We start from the raw sequence: 20,614 nt of genomic DNA, 5'->3' as shown, positions 1-20,614 counted from the left end.
TTTCAGATAGTACATGTTAAACTGGAATTGCTAAAGTCAAACTAGTTTGAACACATTGTACAGGCACTAATAAGCAGATAATTTGATATCAGTGCGTGAGTCACTGGTAAAGAGTAAAGTGGCAAAACAAGCACATGATGGTGGAGTTGCTGCATTCGGACCACTGGGCAGACACACAGTATGATCGCAAGGAGAGGATGTAAACTGGAACAGTGAGTGAGCTTGTGGTAGCCAATAGAAGGAAAACACCATGAAGAGGAAGGGGTTATATATCTAACTGGAGGAATGAATAACACCATTTCACTTATCCGTCTGTAATGTTGAAGTGCATTTATTTTACTTATCCCATATCATTAAAGTCTACCCAGCTATGTGGAAAATTGTCCAGGTATGTCCTGTACACAAAAAGCAGGACAAATCCAAACCAGCCAATTACCGCCCCATCAGTCTACTCTCAATCGTCAGTAAAGTAATGGAAGGGGTCATGAACAGTGCTATCAAGCGGCACTTGCTTAACAATAACCTGCTCGCTGACACCCAGTTTGGGTTCTGCCAGGACCACTCAGCTCGTGACCTCATTACAGCCTTGGACAAAAGAGCTGGATTCCTGAGGTAAGGTAAGAGTGACTACCCTTAACATCAAGGCAGCATTTGACAGAGTGTGGCATCAAGGAACCGCTAGCAAAATGAGTCAAAGGGAATCAAGGAAAACTCTCCACTGGTTGGAGTCATACCTAACACAAAGGAAGATGGTTGTGGTTGTTGGAAGTCCGTCATCTCAGCTCCAGGACATCACCACTGCAGGAGTTCCTCAGGGTACTGTCTTTGGCCCAACCATCTTCAGCTGCTTCATCAATTACCTTCCTTTCATCATAATGTCAGAAGTGGGGGTGTTCACTGATGATTGCACAATGTTCAGCACCATTCACGACTCCTCAGATACTGCAGCAGTCCATGTCCTATTGCAGCAAGACCTGGACAATATCCAGGCTTGTGCTGACAAGTGACAAGTAACATTTGCACCACACAAGTGTCCAACAAGAGAGAATCCAATCATCGTCCCTTGTTGTTCAATGGCATTACTATCACTGAATCCCCCACTATCAACATCCTGGGGGTTACCATTGACCAGAAACTGAACTGGACGAGCCATATAAGTACTGTGGCTACAAGAGCAGATCAGAAGCTAGGAATAGTGCAATGAGTAACCCACCTCCTGCCTCCCCAAAGCCTGTCCACCATCTACAAGGCACAAGTCAGGAGTGTGATGGAATACTCCCCACTTGCCTGGATGAGCGCAGCTCCCACAACACTCAAGATGCTTGACACCATCCAGGACAAACAGGCTGCTTGATTGGCACCACATCCATAAACATTCACTCCCTTCACCACCCAATGCACAGTAGCAGCAGTGTGTACCATCTGCAAGATGCACTGCAGGAATTCACCAAGGCCCCTTAGACAGCACCTTCCAAACTCATGACCACTACCATCTAGAAGGACAAGGGCAGCGGATAGATGGGAAAACCACCACCTAGAATTCCCCCTCCAAGTCACTCACCATACTGACTTGGAAATATATCGCTATTCCTTCAATGTTGCTAGGTCAAAATGCTGGAACTCCCATCCTAACAGGACTGTGGGTGTACCCACACCACATGGACTGCAGTGGTTTAAGGAGGCAGCTCACCACCCCCTTCTCAAGGGCAAATAGGGATGGGCAATAAATGCTGGTCCAGCCAGCAAAGCTCGCATCCCATGAATGAATTTTTAAAAAGTCGACACAACCAACACCCTCTTCAGATGCTTACGTGAATCAGAAAACATGGTTTAAGCGTATAAGCTATCTTTTTAATGAGATGTTGAATGGCAACTTGTCCATTCGGGTTGATGTACGAGATCTCACAGTACTTTGTGTTATGACCACAGTCGGTGTGAATGGCTGCGCAAACCAGATCCCGGGGGAAACTTGATTTACAGGCCACAACCTTATCTTGTATTCTATAATGAGAAGAAGATGTACTGATCTCAGCAGTAAGATGTCCAGTAACACTTTTGGGTTTTGAAAAATTAAAGGTAAAAGTTTAATTAAGAAGAAAAAAAAAGAAAACATAAGCACACAAGATTACAGTTACACAATTATGGTTAGTCTTACAAAACATTCCTCCAAACTCTCTATTTGGTCAAACCCAAAAGTAAAAGCTTTCCAGGTAACGCTCCTTTATAGATATTTTAATATGAAATCCAGTAATATTACACAAGGCAAACTGCCGTAGCTTCAATAAAGGTGTACTATATGGCCTTTATCTTCTTCCACTTTGTGGTGGAATCCACTTCAGAATAAACCTGCTTGCTGCAGTCCAATACGTTTCTGGCTTGACTGGATAGGTGATTCAAACTACATTCCTTTGCCAGCTCAGATCTCCAGCTACCTCCAGCCATCTACAGCTTAACAGCTATCCAGCCATCTCTACTCCAACAGCTATTTACAGTAACTCTAATATACTTTTTTCCCTTTCATCTCATTTCCATTGTTCACACATCCCTTTGAAACTAAAATCCTTCCAAATATAAGATCTTTCATGTTTCCATCTTACCTTTGTTTTTGGGTCAATAAAAGATCTTATTCCCGCTACTTGTTTACCTAATGGGCTCCTGCAAGATGCAAACATTTTTTGACACCTCTGATTCCCCTTTGATATTCAAACAACTTCCCAACTTATCTAAAAATGCAAATGTTAGATCTAACTTATTGACTTATGCCGCAACTTAACACCTCTATCCTTTTAATTTTTCCAAACCCCCAGACAACCTGACTCCTATGAAACTCTTGCCCAGCTTAATTAAATCACACACACACAGACACCCAGCATTCTTTACAAAATAACACAATATTACCCAAAATATTAAAATAATAACATCCATTCTCACACTTTACTTAAAGCATACTTGAGGAGTATCGTGTACAGTTCTGGTTGCCATATTATTAACAGAATATAGAAGCACTAGAGAGAGTGCAAAAAGGATTTACCAGGATGATACCAGAATTGTGAGGTTAACAGCTTGGGTCTCTGCTCTTGAAAAGAGAAGGCTGAAGGATAACCTATTCCAGGTGTTTAAAATTGTGAAAGGCTTTAATAGAGTAGGCACAAAGAGAGTCTTTGCACATAGGGGGAAGAGCAAAACTGCAGGCAATCAAGGTAAGATAGTTACCAAGAAATCAATTCGAAAATTTAAAAGAAATGTCTTTACCCAGAGAGTGGTGAGAAAGCGGAATTCACTACACAGGGATTAGCTGAGGAGAAGAGTTTTGATGCATTTAAGGGGAGTTTAGGCAAGTATATGTGGGAGAAGGGAATAGGGAATTATGCTGATAGAATTAGATGGAGAAGGATGGGAGGAGGTTCGATTGGAGTGTAAATGTCAGCATGGACTGTTTGGGCCAAAAGGCTTCTTTCTGTGCTGTATATTCTCTCCTCCCCCATCCCCACCACCTTTCTGCTTCCCCCTTCCTTTTGTTTTTTTCCGATAAATTATATAGATTTTTCTTTTCCCACCTATTTCCATTATTTTTAAATATTTTAAAATCTTTTATGCTCTCCCCACCCCCACTAGAGCTATACCTTGAGTGCCCTACCATCCATTCTTAATTAGCACATTCGTTTAGATAATATCACCAACTTTAACACCTATGTGTTCTTTTGTTCTATTGTCTGTGACATCTTTTGATGATCTGCTTCTATCACTGCTTGTTTGTCCCTACAACCACACCAACCTCCTCCACTTCTCTCTCTCTCTCTCTCTCTCCGACCCCTCACACACCTTAAACCAGCTTATATTTCAACTCTTTCTTGGACTTGAACTCAAGTTCTGTCGAAGAGTCATGAGGACTCGAAACGTCAACTCTTTTCTTCTCCGCCGATGCTGCCAGACCTGCTGAGTTTTTCCAGGTAATTCTGTTTTTGTTTACGGTTTTCTCCTGTTGTTTTGTCCAATCTCTTTCCACCATCCCAAAAAAGTCCTTGCATGTTATTTATTTGTCGTTGTTTCTGGGACCTTGTTCTGAGTAAATTGGTTGCCACTTTTGCATGCACAATAATGGTGGTTACACCTCTAAAGCGGTCCATTGACTGAAGTACTTGGGGCCATGCTGAGGCTGTGAAGGGTGCTTTTTCAGTGCAATTATTTGTGACTCTTTTTTTAAATTCATTCATGGGATGTGGGCTTCGCTGGCTGGGTTAACATTTATTGCCCAAACTTAGTTGCCTTCTGGAAGGTGGTGGTGAGCTGCCTTCTTGAACCACTGCAGTCCATGTGGTGTAGGTACACCCACAGAGCTGTTAGGATGGGAGTTCCAGGATTTTGACCCAGCGACATTGAAGGAACGGCGATATATTTCCAAGTCAGGATGGTGAGTGACTTGGAGGGGGACTTCTAGGTGGTGGTTTTCCCATCTATCTGCTGCCCTTGTCCTTCTAGATGGTAGTGGTCGTGAGTTTGGAAGGTGCTGTCTAAGGGGCCTTGGTGAATTCCTGCAGTGCATCTTGTAGATGGTACACACTATGAAGCTGCTACTGTGCGTTGGGTGGTGAAGGGAGTGAATGTTTGTAGATGTGGTGCCAATCAAGTGGGCTGCTTTGTCCTGGATGGTGTCAAGCTTCTTGAGTGTTGTGTGAGCTGCACTCATCCAGGGAAGTGGAGAGTATTCCATCACACTCCTGACTTGTGCCTTGTAGATGGTGGACAGGCTTTGGGGAGTCAGGAGGTGAGTTACTTGTTGCACTATTCCTAGCCTCCAACCTACTCTTATAGCTACAGTATTTATTTGGCTAGAACAGTTCAGTTTCTGGTCAATATTAATCCCCAGGATGCTGATAGTGGGGGATTCAGTGATGGTAATGCCATTGAACATCAAGGGGCGAGGGTTAGATTCTCTCTAGCTGGAGATGGTCATTGCCTGGCACTTGTGTGGCTCAAATGTTACTTGCCACTTGTCAGCACAAGCCTGGATATTGTCCAGGTCTTGCTGCATTTGGACATGGACTGCTGCAGTTGTGAATGGTGGTGAACATTCTGCAATCATCAGCGAACATCCCCACTTTTGATCTTATGATGGAAGGAAGGTCATTGATGAAGAAGCTGAAGATGGTTGGGCTGAGGACACTACCCTGAGGAACTCCTGCAGTGATGATGTCCGGAGCTGAGATGACTAACCTCCAACAATCACAACCATCTTCCTTTATGCTAGGTATGACTCCAGCCAGTGGAGAGTTTCCCCCCGATTCCCATTGATTCCAATTTTGCTAGGGTTCCTTGATGCCACACTCTGTCAAATGCTGCTTTGATTTCAAGAGCAGTCACTCTCACATCACCTTGGGGGTTCAGCTCCAAAGGAACTGCAAGCAAAGATCTGCAGCAATTATCTAATCTTACAAACTACATTATGGTCTTGTATTGCAAAGTGTTCACTTGGCTCAGTTTGTAGCACTATTGCCCTCAAATTAGGACTTGAGAAGATAATCTATTTTCTGTCATTATAGGCTTGGACAGCACTGAGCTTGGACAACATCCTTGGTCCTTCTCATCAACGTTTACAGGCAAGAGCATTGACAGTCATACCCTAGAAGAAAAATTTCAAGTACCATTACAAGTAGTGCAGAGATGAGAAGGAGATGCCCCGAATGGCCACATGACTGCATAAAAAACCCTTTATTTTGAAAAATGCTGTGTTGTAAAGACATTGGTCAGCTGATTATTGCTACTCAGTGGGAAAGCAAATGGTGCCTCTCTTGATAGCTTCCTAAAATGGCTTTTCTAGACAGATTGCAGTAAGGCGATGGCATAGTGGTATTGTCACTGGACTATTGTTCTAGCGGTCCATGATAATGCTCTGAGAACCTGGGTTTGAATCCCACCTTGGTAGGTAGTGAGATTCAAGAAAAAATCTGGAATTAAAAATCTGGTAATGGCCATGAAACCATTGCTGATGGTCATAAAAACCTATCTTTCCCTAATATCCTTTAGGGAAAGGAAATCTACCACCCTTACCTTGTCTGGCCTATATGTGACTCCAAGACCCACAGCAATGCGGTTGATTCTTAAATGCTTTCTGAATTAGGGATGGGCAATAAATGTTAGCCTAGCCAGTGATGCACACTTCCTATGAATGAATTTTTAAAAAATTGACAGATTCATTGGAAATTCATTTCTCATGCATTATAACAATTTAAACCACATTTTATAGTCCCCCAGTAACTGTTCTCTAGTGTCACCAGCCTGGGAAACTGGAAATTAAGTTCCACCATTGATTCATTTTAGCTGGAACCAAATCCACTTTTACCACTTTGATGGGAAAAATAAATTACATCAAATCCTAAATCTTCTGACTGACGCATATGTTTTAAAAACTCATTGCTGTAATATGGGCATAAATATTGCCCATCCCTATTGAGAAAGTGGTGGTCAGTCACATTCTTCAACTGCCACAGTTTGTGCAGTGAATTTATTCGGTGCTGTTAGGTAATAATTTAACCCAATGAAAATGAAGGAAGTGCAATATATGTCGAGGACAGAATGGTGTGGAACTTGCAGGTAGTGGTGTTCCCATGCACCGGCTGCCCTTGTCCTTCTAGGTGGTGGTAGTTGTGGGTTTGGAACATGCTGTTGAAGACATCTTAGTGAGTTGCTGCAGTGCACCCTCTATATGACACACACTACTGCTGCAGTGCACCATTGGAGGAGCGAGTGAACGCTTATGCCTTTGGAAGGGCTCATCTCAGGGTCATGAGGCTGAGGTTGTGAACAGTCTGCTTCACTCTTCAACAGTTGTCAGGGAAAGAGATCACTGAGTCCTGAGAGAGAACTCCCCATTCTACTTCAACTATTGCAATGGAATCTTTTATATTTACCCAAAAGTGGGAGGAGATGGCATAATGGTATTGCCACTAGAATGATAATCCAGAGATCCAGGGTAATGCTCTGGGGACCTGGGTTTGAATCCCACCACAACAGATGGTGGAATTTGAATTCAATAAAAAAAAATTTGGAATTAAGTCTGATAATGATCATGAAACCATTGTCAATTGTTGTAAAACACATCTGGTTCACTAATATCCTTTAGGGAAGGAAATCTGCTGTCCTTACCTGATCTGGCCTACATGTGACCCCAGGTCCACAATAATGTGCTTGACTCTTAAAATGCCCTCTGAACAAGGGCAATAAACGCAGGCCTAGCCAGTGACACCCACATCCCATGAATGAATTTTATAAAAGGGCAATGGGACCTCCATTTAAAAGCTCATATAAATGAAGACTCCTCTTGATAGTGAGATACTCCCTCAGCATGACCCTGAATTATGTACTTATCTCTAGAATGGAGCTTGAACCAGTGACTTTTTAACTCAGGACAAGAGTCCTGTCATTAAATTAGCAAGGACACCGGTCTCTAACATGCACCAATCATGCTCTAGAGTTAGTCAAATAATACAGACTTAACATAGAATTAGTCTCTTGGCCTGGAGTAGGGAAGGAATAAAACAACCAGCTATTTTTGGCTAATAGAATGTAGTACAAATTTAAATTGCCAGCATTTATGCTGGATTTTCCAGAAAGGGTTCTCAGTGAAATTGATTTTGTACAAATTATTAGCGCCAAGTCAGAAATTCCTTGATATATAATCACTCTTCTTTCTGATCCTGTCTCCTCTTTTGAATGATCCAACAAAAAGATACTGGGTTTTCCCAGTGTCGTCAACCCAAATAAAAATAATCTAACAAATGTACACGTCTAATGGAAAACTAAGTCATAAAACAAAGGAAACATCAAATTAAGTAAGAGTATTATTTTCACTGTTCATTAAGCACTGTAGTAACAAAAGCAGAAAATGCTGGAAAAACTCAGCAGGTCTTACAGCATCTGGGGAGAGAGAAACAGAGTTGACGTTTTCAGTCTATATGACTCTTCTTCTTCACTTCCAGTCCTTGTGGTGTTCATCCTGTTTGCAGAAGGAATAAAGGAACAGGACTAGGCCACTTAGCCCTTCCAGCCTGTTCCGCCATTCAGTGAGATCATGGCTAATCCATGATATAACTCTGTATACCCACCTTTGCCCCTTATCTCTTACTAATACCTTTGGCTAACAAAAAGCTACTCAAGTAACTTCTTCAAAACATTTCAGTCAGATTTGTCAGATGTTACTTAACCTTTATTCATGTTGGCTCTTCTGATCAGCTGAAAAATCTCAAGGTATTCAGTCACTCTATCCTTAATCATGGATTCTAGCAATTTCCTGACAAATGTTAGGTAATTGATCTAAAATTCACTGGTTTCCCTTTCTCATCTTTTCTAAAGCCTCAAGCATACTATCAGACTCCACGTGTTCCTTCCCCAGGGATCCTGGGCATGGACAAGCCATAGAAGAGAGGCAGGCAGCCGGAGTCAAGACCCCCACTGACCTTGTCCAATCTGGAACTGTGGATGAGCACCTCAGCCAATTGAAATCATTGTGGGAGATCAGTGTCAGAGAAGTTGTTTGGCATTAATTACGATGTGTCAAAAATTACTGACACTGGAATGGACAAGCAGTAACCTTTCTGTTGAGCTTACTGGGTATCTATCTGTCAGGCAGCTTTATGTCCTTCCATGTTGTTGAATGTTGAGTCTCTCAGTGAGCTGCAGGTGTTGGACAGCTTATGGAGGGAGGAGGGAAACTCAGATAGCATTGCTGTCTAGCCTGCTGAGGATTTATATCATTTTCTGCAGGCAGTTGAAAAAGCAACTTCCTGCTCTAAGTTTCAGTGACAGTGGGACATCATTATTTTTTAAACCACAATATCTGAACCCATGTTTCTGCCAATCAGCTTTAGTCTGTTCCAGCTCTGAACGCCAGCACCGAGTGAACCCAACCTCCCTGTTAACTTGTTGAAGCGAGTGGCCATGGTGACTGGAGCCAGCAAAGGCATTGGCCTGGCACTGGTGCAGGCTCTGTGCCGACAGATCGAGGGGGATGTGTACCTGATCGCCCGGGACAGGGACCTCGGGCAAGAGGCGCTGCACAAACTGCAGCAGGAGCAGCTGAAGCCACTTTTCCACCAGTTGGACATCATGGACCTGCAGAGCATCAGAAACCTGTGGAACTTCATGTCCGACAGATACGGAGGCATCTATGCCCCGATCAACAACACTTGAATTGCCTTTAAAGAGTCTGACTATACTCCTCTCAGGATCCAGGATGAAGTGACCCTGACAACTAACTTTTTCAGTGTCAGGGATGTGGACAAAGCTCCTCTACATCATCAAATTCTGTACTGCTGAAGATAATGCTTATTGGAAATATTTGTAGGGACAACACATTTAGTTCACTTAAAAAATAACTCTCATTGCTACTAAAAGAATTTACTTTAGAGTGTATGAACTACTTCAGACCTTTTCAGGAAGGAGATTGATTCGGCACACTTGCTAACCTTTCTGTCATTAGGATGTAGAGGATGAACATCCACGCTACAACACCTTACATAGGTGTCTTTAACATAGAGTCTTTAACATAGGGAAAAACACCATTAGCCACTTCACTGGGGCATAATCAGACAGAACTCACAAAGCCAACAAAATAAGGTGTTAGGAGGGCTGACTAAAAGCTTGGTCAGAGATAAATTTTAAGTAAGGTCTTAAAATGGAGTTTAGGGAGGGAATTCCAGATTTAGGTTTAGTTGATGGAAAGGATGGGACAGTGCACAGGTAGAAGAGTTTTGGATAAAGTTTATTTAGGGTTGTGGTTGAGAGGCTGATGAAGTCAATGACCTGGATTTTGCAGCCAGTAGTGAGGCAACACATATAATGTTAGCACATCAGAAAAAACCCAGTTACATATCACTCAATATCTTGTACAGTGAGACTGATAGCGCAGAAGGACAAGCTCTCATCAATTCAGTGATTTCTAATTGATTGTATACTGAGAGCACTGTAACAGCAAGCTCTATGGAGGAGTGTGGAATCACTGATGCCAACTTTTGGATTTCTGCATTTAACTGTGCATGTGCAAATGTCAGAATGTGATGCCAGTTTCAAAAGAGTAATGACAATTTTGTTGTCATTGCTGCCACAATATCCAGGCCAGTATGGGAATAGTATATTCTGGAGGTCATAAAGGTACAGGGTTTGAGTGGCAGATGATCTGAGGCAAGGTAGATGGTGAAAATGTATCATGGATTCAAAGGAACTTTTTCTTGGAGATAAAGTAGTCAGAAAACCTAACTTGGGGCATGTAAGACCCAACATGGAAATTAACACAGAAAAACTCTGGAGATGCTGGAATACTGAAACACAAACAGAAAATGCTGCAGATGATCAGCGAGACAAGGAATCAGAGTAATGCAGTACACAAGGAGGCCATTCAGCCCATTGAGTCTGTGGCAGCTCTTTTGTAGACTGATCCAAATGATCCCATTTTCCCTGCCGTTTTCCCAAATTCCTGCAATTCTTTCTCCACCATTTGTAAATAGGAAAATTGTTCACTTTTCAGACACAAACTATCATCAGAACCGGAAGATATGGCAAATGAACAGCTTGTGAGAAGGAACAAAAGGGTGGATTTGATAAAACAACGTGCAAAAAAGAAAGCAAATGAACTGAAAAGTGGTTACAGATGATTTAAACGATAGAAGTAATATAAACTTGCAATGGTTTATCTAGGAGTATTGCGATTGAAGGTAGCCAGCCGGCTACCAGCACACACACGGGTAGATACGTAACCTTCTCCCTCCCATCACTTTGGCATTTGTCAAGTGGGAACCATTCACTTGGAAAGGGAAACAGGCTTTGTAGGATCGGCTGGGATTTGGGTTGTGCCACATCCGTGCCTGGCGAGAGCCGCCCTCCTCTCAGGGAGGTCTCGGGACGCGCTTCCCAGGTGAGGAAGAGTTTCCCCGGGGGGCGCAGGGAAACGCCCCGGGGCGCCGGCGGTGCGAGCTGAGCAGTGAGACTCCGACTGGTGAGCTCCCCCGCTGTTCAGTCCGCGGAAATGCTGGGAGCCAGAGGCGGAAATGTCAGCGCTTTCTGTTTGACCGGCGGCTGCCGTGGAACGCTCCAGCTCAACTCCAGTCAGTGCAGGCGAAACATTGCTCTCTCCGAGTAAACCCTCCGGTGGAGCGGGAGGGGAGCAAAGCAAAGCTCTCGTCACCTAGCCCCTTTCTTACGGTGCTGTGCTTGGCTGGCTGGTGAGTAGCTGCCTCACGGCGGCCCATTTTGTGTGTGTCTGTGTCTCCCTCCCTCCTCCCTCTCTTCCATCTCAACCCCCCCCCCCCCCCACCCCTTTCGCTCTTTCAGTATTTTCCTTTTTTCGTTGTTTCTGTCGAGCTGTGCAAGTGAAAGGGACAACAATGGTTTAACCTCTTATTTTGCCGCTGATCTGGCCCTGTGTTTAAAGGCGGTGTTGTAATAATGTCTGGCTTTTGCACCATCCACACAAGAAGCAGCAGCTATGTTGCAGTAATGTGGGACGATTCTGAAAATGCATCCAGCATACAGCTACTCCTCTTTCTCTATGATGCTCGCAGTTTAACGTGATTACACTTATTCTGTTGTTGATATGTAGAGTACAATAAGGATGCCAGTCTGCTTTCCTGCTGATTAACTCGTACAAAGGATTTTTTGCCCCTAGAAATTGGTTGAAGTCTCATTTTATTGTAGACCTTGAAATAGATTTTACTCTTTTCAGTGTTTGTTCTCAAATTTGCTGTGATTTTTTAGTTTTTTGTAACTCAAAAAAGACAAGTTTCGCGTTGGCCCCCCCATTTTCTTATAGATTTAGCAGCACTTTTTTTTCTCTCTCAACATTTGTTTCAAGTAAATTCCAGTTCTGTTGTTTCGCTTTGTGCCCCATTCACAAATAATATTGATATATAATAAGAACTGTCTCTTGAATGACCACTTAAGATGTTATTTATCTGTTTGCTGCTTTCCAACATTTGTTCCCGCATTGTGGATTACTGACCAATGTTATTCTAGTCCTACAAACAACTTTAATTGTAGTTTTAGTTTTCTCTCTTTGCTTGGAAATGTTGTTTTAGTCTTAAGCAAATTAGCTGAGAGGAAATTTCAGATACAATCTATTTTGCTTAAGTTTAATTGGTTTGCATAATTTTTCTTTGGTAATAGGTTATGGCTATACTACAGTTATCTTGCTTTGAATTTTTAAATGCATTTTCAATAATCACAGAATCACAGAATTGTTACAGCACAGAAGGAGGCCATTCAGTCAATCATGTCCCACATGGGAGGTTAGTTCGGAAGATTCAGACACTTGGTATCCATGGAGAGGTTGTAAACTGGATTTGAAATTGGCTGTGTGGGAGAAGACAGAGAGTGGTAGTGGATGATTGCTTCTCAGACTGGAGGTCTGTGACAAGTGGTGTGCCTCAGGGATCTGTGCTGGCACCATTGTTGTTTGTTGCCTATATCAGTGATTTGGATGATAATGTGGTGAATTGGATCAGCAAGTTTGCTGATGACACTGAGATTGGAGGTGTTGTGGACAGCGAGGAAGGCTTTCAAAGCTTGCAGAGAGATCTGGACCAACTGGAAAAATGGGTCAGAAAATGGCACATGGAATTTAATGCAGAAAAGTGTGAGGTGTTACATTTTGGAAGGTCAAACCAAGGTAGGACATACACAGTAAGTGGTAGGGCACCGAGGAATGCAGAGAAACAAAGGGATCTGGAAGTTCAGGTACATAATTCCCTGAAAGTGGCGTCACAGGTAGACAAGGTTGTAAAGAAAGCTTTTGGCATACTGGCCTTCATAAATCAAAGTATTGAGTATAGGAGTTGGAATGTTATGGTGAGGTTGTATAAGACATTGGTGAGGCCAACTTTGGAGTATTGTGTGCAGTTCTGGTCACCTAACTACAGGAAGGATATCAGTAAGATTGAGAGAGTGCAGAGAAGATTTACTAGGATGTTGCCGGGTCTTAAGGAGTTGAGTTACAGGGAAAGATTAAACAGGTTAGGACTTTATTCTTGGAGTGTAGAAGAATGAGGGGAGATTTGATAGAAGTTTACAAAAGTATGAGGGGTATAGACAGAGTAAATGTGAGTAGGCTCTTTCCACATAGATTAGGAGAGATAAACACGAGAGGACATGGCTTTAGGGTGAAAGGGGAAGGTTTAGGGGGAACATTAGGGGGAACTTCTTCACTCAGAGAGTAGTGAGAGTGTGGAACAAGCTACCATCTGATGTGGTAAATGCGGGCTCACTCTTAAGTTTTAAGAATAAATTGGATAGATACATGGATGGGAGAGGTCTGGAGGGTTATGGACTAGGTGCAGGTCAATGGGATTAGCGGAATAATATTTCGGCACAGACTAGAAAGGCCGAATGGCGTGTTTTCTGTGCTGTAGTGTTCTATGGTTCTATGCCTGCACCGGCTCACTTAGTGCCAATTCCTCACCTTCTCCCCGTAACCCTGCACATTCTTCCTTTTCAGATAATAGTCTTTTTTGAATGCTTTGATTGAACCTGCCTCCACCACATTCTCAGGAAGTGCATTCCAGAGTTTAAATGTTGTCTGCATGAAAAAGATTTTTCTTATATCACTTTTGCTTCTTTTGCTAATTACTTTAAATCTGTATCCTTTCGTTCTCGATTCTTCAGAATCATTATGGGCCTGGACATAATGAATAAGGAGAAACTGTTCCCAGTCATGATTTGGAATATCTTTACCAAATCTCCTCTTAGCCTCCTTTTATCTAAGGAGAACAGTGCTAACTTCTAATATAACTTAAAATGACCCTTTTTAATTTGGAGTGCTTGTGTCTTGTAAAGGAGTCAGCATTTCTTCCATTTGGAAGTAAAATTTTCATCCTTGTTTTCAAATATTTGCATCACCTTCTCCCTCCCTTTCTCTAATCTTCTCCAGCCCCCTAATACTCCAGATATCTCTGCTCCTCCAAATTTTGCCTCTTGAGCATTCCTGATTTTAATTTCCCTTCCATTGGCATCTGTGGAGAGGCCTTAAGCTCTAGAATTCCCTCCCTAAGCCTCTCTGGCTCTCTTTCTTCCTTTCAGACCCTTAAAACCTACCTCTTTGACTAAGCGCTTGGTCATCTGCCCTGATAGCTCCCAGATAGCTCCCAACATGACTTGGTGTCAAATTCTGTTTAATAATGTTCCTGTGAAATGCATTGGAAAGCTTTATTACTTTAAGGGCGCTACATAAATATAATTTGTTGTTTGCCTTGGTAAGTGACTTTGAACTTAGAATACAAATGCACTCTTAATGTTGTTGCAAAGTGGTCTTGGCTTAAAGCTGTTGAGCATGATTCATGTAACTCCAAAAACACTGAAGCTAATTTGTGATGTAAATCGTGAGTTAACTCCCAAACTGAATCACAATTAGAACTCCTTTCTGCAGTCAGTTTTACACTGCTTCGCTCTGGTGTCTGGTCCAATGTTGACTGCAGTTATTCTGCATGAACTCTAACATCTGTAAAAATCAGAACTGCATGGAAATAGTGCTACTTCTGCAGAGAAAACACACCTTTAAACCCTAGACCCTACACCTGTCACACCCAATGTTACAATAACAACCATTGGATCTCCAGCACTGAGCAATTGTCATGGTCAGAAATGTAGCGTCTGGTAATTGGCCCTACTTTATTTATCCTCCAGTCTAAAATATTAATTGCAAATTCTAGCTGATTGAATGAAGACCTTTAGCTTGTATTTCTGGTTCTTTTATTTTGAGTTTTTGTTGCAAAGCTTGTTTTGTTGATGTTTCTTTCATGATAAAATCGGAAGCAAAAGTGGGGCTGAAATGTTTTATCCCAAAGAAGCAGTTTCAGCATCTCTTACTCCCATTATCCCTGTCCTCTATTGGCTTGGCTTGCCCCAATGGATTGAGTGCAAATCCCCATTTTGCTTTCAGTTTTTTCCATGGCCTCCCCATGTTGGATTTCCAACTTTTTCTCTAGTCTTGTGATCAAGCAAGTGTTTTCCAGTGCCTGATTACTGCTTGTTCCCTATTCATTCTGCTCCCGTGTTGGAGCTTTCATTTTCAACTGCTGTTCCCTGCTTTGAACCCCTTCCACCTTGCCATTTTTCGACTTTATAGGGTTTTGTTTTTATTCATTCATGGGATGTGGGCCTCACTGGCTTTTCTAGATTGGTTGTGAGCTGCTAGGGATTTATTGACCATCCCTAGTTGTCCTTGAGAAGGTGGGGGTGAGCTGCCTTCTTGAACCCCTGTAGTTCCTGTGGTGTAGGTACACCCACAGTGCTGTTAGGGAGGGAGTTCCAGGACTTTGACCCAGTGACAGTGAAGGAACGGTGATATATTTCCAAGTCAGGATTGAGTGTGACTTGGAGGGGAACTTCCAGGTGGTGGTGTTCCCATCTATCTGCTGCCCTTGGCCTTCTAGATGGTAATGGTCATGGGTCTGGAAGGTGTTGTCTAAGGAACCTTGGTGAATTCCTGCAGTGGATTTTGTAGATGGTACACATTGCTTATACTGTGCGTTGGTGGTGGCGGGAGTGAATGTTTGTGGATGTGATGCCAATCAAGTGGGCTGCTTTGCCCTGGATGGTATAAAGTTTCTTGTGTTTTGGGAGCTGCACTCATCCAGGCAAGTGGGGAGCATTCCATCACACTCCTGACTTGTCTTGTAGATGGTGAACAGGCTTTGGGGAGGCAGGAGGTGGGTTATTCATTGCACTATTCCTAGCCTCTGACCTATTCTTGTAGCCACAGTACTTATATGGCTAGTCCAGTTCAGTTTCTGGTCAATGGTAACCCCCAGGATGTTGACAGTGATGATAATGCCATTGAACATCAAGGGGTGATGATTAGATTCTCTCTTGTTGGAGATGGTCATTGCTTGGTACTTGTGTGGCGCGAATGTTACTTGCCACTTGTCAGCCCAAGCCTGGATGTTGTCCAGGTCTTGCTGCATTTGGACGTGGGCTGCTTCAGCATCAGAGGAGTCACTCTTCAGCCAGTCTTCAGCCAATTCAATTCACTCCACATGATATCAAGAAATGGCTGAAGGCACTGGATGCTGCAAAGGCTATGGGCCCCGACAATATTCCAGCAATAGTACTCAAGACTTGTGCTCCAGAACTTGCTGCATCCCTAGCCAAGTTGTTCCAATACAGCCACAACACTGGCATCTACCTATGTGGAAAATTGGCCCAGGTATGTCCTGTACATAAGAAAGCAGGACAAATGGTGCTGAAATGGTGCTGAACATTGTGCAATCATCAGCGAACTTCTGACCTTATGATGGAAGGAAGGACATTAATGAAGCAGCTGAAGGTGGCTGGGCTGAGGACACTCCACTGAGGAATGCCTGCCGCGATGTCTTGGAGCTGAGATGACAGACCTCCAACAACCATAACCATCTTCCTTTGTGCTAGGTATGACTCCAAGCAGTGGAGAGTTTTCCCCCTGATTCCCATTGACTCCAGTTTAGCTAGGGCTCCTTGATGCCACACACGGTCAAATGCTGTCTTGATGTTAAGGGCAGTCACTCTCGCCTCACCTCAGGAGTTCAGCTCTTTTGTTGATGTTTGAACAAAGACTGTAATGAGGTCAGGAGCTGAGTGACCCCAGTGGAACCCAGAATGGGTGTCATTGAGCAGGCTATTGCTAAGCAAGTGCCACTTGATAGCACTTTTGATGACACCTTCCATTACTTTACTGATGATTGAGTAGACTGATGGGGTGGTAGTTGGCTGGGTTGGATTTGTCCTGCTTTCTTATGTACAGGACATACCTGGGCCAATTTTCCACATAGGTAGATGCCAGTGTTGTGGCTGTATTGGAACAACTTGGCTAGGGATGCAGCAAGTCCTGGAGCACAAGTCTTGAGTACTATTGCTGGAATATTGTCGGGGCCCGTAGCCTTTGCAGCATCCAGTGCCTTCAGCCATTTCTTGATATCATGTGGAGTGAATTGAATTGGCTGAAGACTGGCATCTGTGATGCTGGGGATCTCCAGAAGAGGCCGAAATAGATCACCCACTCGGCACTTCTGGCTGAAGATTGCAGCAAATGCCTTATCCTTTGCACTAACGTGCTGGGCTCCTCCATTGAGGATGGGGGTATTTGTGGGGCCTCTTCCAGTGAGTTGTTTAATTATTCACCACCGTTCATGCCTGGATGCGGCAGGACTGCAGAGCTTAGACCTGATCCGTTGGTTGTGGGATCGCTTAGCTCTGTCTATCATTTGCAGCTTATGCTGTTTGGCACACAAGTAGTCCTGTGTTGTAGCTGCACCAGTTGACATCTCATTTTTAGGTATGCTTGGTGCTGCTCCTGGCATTCCCTCCTGCACTATTCATTGAACCAGGGTTGATATCCTGTCTTGATAGTAATGATAGAGTGGGGGATATGCTGGGCTATGACATTACAGATTGTGTTCTGAGTACAATCCTGCTGCTGCTGATGGCCCACAGCGCCTCATGGGTGCCCAGCCTTGAGTTGCCAGATCTGTTTGAAATCTATCCCATTTAGCACGATGGTAGTGCCACACAACATGATGCAGAGTATCCTCAATGCGAAGCCTGGACTTCATCTCCACAACGACTGTGTGGTGATCACTCCTACTGAAATTGTAATGGACAGATGCATCTGTGGAGGCAGGTTGGCAAGGAAGAGGTCAAGTATGTTTTTCCCTCTTGGTTCCCTCAACACCTGCCACAGACCCAGTCTAGCAGCTATGTCCTTTAGCACCCTTAGCCACCCTAGTCAGTAGTGGTGCTGGATATTGAAGACCCACACCCAGAGTACATTCTGTGCCCTTGCCACCCTCTGTCTTCCTCCAAGTGATGTTCAACATGGAGGAGCACTGTTTCATCAGCTGAGGAAACACGGTACATGGTAATCAGCAGGAGGTTTCCTTGCCCTTGTTTGACCTGATGCCATGAGACTTCATGGGAACTGGAGCTGATGTTGAGGACTCCCAGGGCAACTCTTTTCCGACTGTATACCACTGTGCTACCAGGGATGGTGCTGGTGGTGTCTGGGACATTGTCTGTAAGTGAGGATGAATATGTCAGGCTGTTGCTTGACTAGTCTGTGAGACAGCTTTCCACTAGCCCCCAGTTGTTAGTAAGGAGGATTTTGCAAGGTCGACAGGGCTGAGATTGCCATTGTCATTTCCGGTGCTAGGTCGATGTCGGGTGATCCGTCTGGTTTCATTCCTTTTTTGAGGCTTTGCAGCGGTTTGATACAACTCAGTGGCTTTCTAGACCACTTCAGAGAGCATTTAAGAGTCAACCACATTGATGTAGGCCTGGAGTTACATGTAGGCCAGCAGATTTCCTTCCCTAAAGGACATTAGTGAACCAGATGGGTTTTTACGACAATCGAAAATGGTTTCATGGTCATCATCAGACTTTTAGTACTAGATTTTTATTGAATTCAAATTCTGCCGTCTGCTGTGGCGAGATTTGAACCCAGGTCACCAGAGCGTTACCTGTGGTCTCTGGATTTCTAGTCCAGCGGCAGTACCGCTACACCATTGTCGTCCCCCTCATCAGAATCCTCACAACAGCTGTGCTTTTGATCTCCATCCCCTCTTGCCTTGCCATAATCCCTTGTATCCACCCCTACTTGGTGTGCGTTGATTTTTTGGGCATCTTGTAACGTGTCCCGAGACATGAGCATTGTAGAATAGCACAGTGATAAATTCATTTAATGGCATTTTCACACGTAACAAATATGTATGCTTACTGATAAAAGAAAATTGCATAATGTTTTTGAAATGTGATCTTAGGTCCAAGAAATGATGTTTTCAGTTTTCTTTTAAAAGCTGAACTTGAGTAATGTAATGAACAATTCCTTTTGTATAGCTGCTGAGGTAAATAAACCTCTTCATTTCGAGACCAAATTTAACATGCACAGCATAGGTATGCCAGCAAAGTCTGCAGCTGAGATTTTAAACTTTGTGTCACTGAAATAAACAGAGCCTTTTTCCATTATTTTGAAATCAGAAGCACTGCGTTTGTTCTGACTTTTTATTAGTGGATGGGTTTAGTTGCTTGTGTTGTTGAATCACTTTTGACATGGCCTGGCTCAGTTTTGTGATGTTTTGCAATTAATGCAGATTAGAAAGAGGAGGTTAGCACCAATTTTAAGCTTGGAAGCAACAGTATACAGCAATTAAATCCATATACTTTCATTTTTATTAACCCCGCCTTTCCTCCATTATAGATTTTGTCTGCTAAAAGCCTATTTCTGTGTTCTGTTATTTCTATGGGTGGAATTTTACGCTGGCAGGATTTTACAGTCCCGCCAAAGTCAATGAACAGCTCGTTGCATTTTACCTGCCTCTGCCCTGATGGGGCCATGCAATTCCACCCTATGTTTAGTTATTGCTTCTTATGAAATTAGCTGGTGAATTAATTATAATTAAAAAGTTCCATTGGGGCACTTTGTCAAGATGCCAATTTGTTTCCCCTGCTATTTGGGATATTTTCGCTATGTAGACTAATTCTCTGCAGTTCTGCTCAAAATGTAAATACCTAAGTATTCGATAAGTGAGGTTTAAGATTATTAAATTATTGCCCCTTTAATTTTTTTAATCATTTCAGCAATGTCATTGGGAATTCAGTGATCCAGATTTTACACTTCGGTTTAAGAACTGATGTGCTTAATGCTATTGTACGCTCAGTATCTGCTGAGGGGTCACTTAAGTCCACAGAGTCTCGGGTTAAGGAAGCAGAAATTAAGAATGTCTCGATGTGAAGTAAATTTGGCTGGCATCTTTTTTCTGACAGCTCTTCTTCAGATATTTAACAGACCATTTGGCATCTGCAATCTATCCCTGTATCTTTTTGGCAGTTGATATCTATTATGTCAACTGAAGTGACTTAGCTGTCACGGTCACTTGATGTGGAGTTTGATAAGTTAAATGTTAATGGTTCATATTGCTTTAATTTTCGAGTGTTAAGTTACGATTTAATCCAGTACTCTAATAAATGTATTTAATGTTGAGTTATGCTGTGGAGTATACCACATGGACTGGAATTTTGAGAGACTTGGTTTAAATTGCTGCAAAGTATGATGTGCGTTTTGAACAGAACAGAATATTTTCCTGGCAGAGACTGTTAGAATGATGAATTTGACACATTTACACTATAAACAGCAGTGAGTTTATGGCTTTGTGTTAGCAGTCCTGTCTCTGAGTCAAAATGCATTTTGAGTCCCACTCCAGATAGCAAGTGGAGACGAGAACATTGTTCCTAGATACTCGGTGGTCCTCCAGCTGGATACTTGTATCCGGACAGTGTGATCACTGGCTCAGTGGTAGTATGCCTACCTCCGAGTTGGAATGGGTGGGTTTGGGCCCAATACCATGGATTGACATGCAGCAGGGATACTTGTGTCCAATTAGATGCGGGTGCCCTCCCTCCCTCCCTCCCCGCCACCTCCCCCATCTCCCCCACCTCCCCCACCCCACCCCTTCCCGTAAAGCCTTCCCCTTGGTTAGGTCACAACCATCTAGGAAATGAAAAATAGGCATGAGGAAGGCAAAGGGAGGTCATCTTAGTCACTCTTCCCCAGTAAATGACACAAGAATCTCAAGTATATCAATGTGAAGAGGATAACGAGGGAAAG

At 43.2% G+C, this 20,614-nt stretch overlaps 1 protein-coding gene across 5 annotated transcripts in view; it reads left to right on the top strand.

Moving 5' to 3' along the window:
• Nucleotides 1-10,803: 10,803 nt before the first annotated feature.
• dop1b (DOP1 leucine zipper like protein B) overlaps nt 10,804-20,614 on the top strand; it is a 133,230-nt gene continuing 123,419 nt past the window's right edge. For 4 of the 5 annotated variants that reach the window (XM_041211835.1, XM_041211836.1, XM_041211834.1 and 1 more), the window contains exon 1: nt 10,812-11,213. The gene's annotated coding sequence lies outside the window, so the exon portion shown is untranslated. Of the gene's footprint in view, nt 11,214-20,614 lie in introns of all 5 variants that reach the window. The other variant, XR_005945888.1, reaches the window with a different exon arrangement.

Source organism: Carcharodon carcharias, chromosome 18 (genome assembly GCF_017639515.1).
Source record: "Carcharodon carcharias isolate sCarCar2 chromosome 18, sCarCar2.pri, whole genome shotgun sequence".
Classification (NCBI taxonomy): Eukaryota; Metazoa; Chordata; class Chondrichthyes; order Lamniformes; family Lamnidae; genus Carcharodon; species Carcharodon carcharias.
The sequence above is the reverse complement of the archived record's forward strand: the minus strand, read 5'-3'. Positions and strand labels throughout refer to the sequence as shown.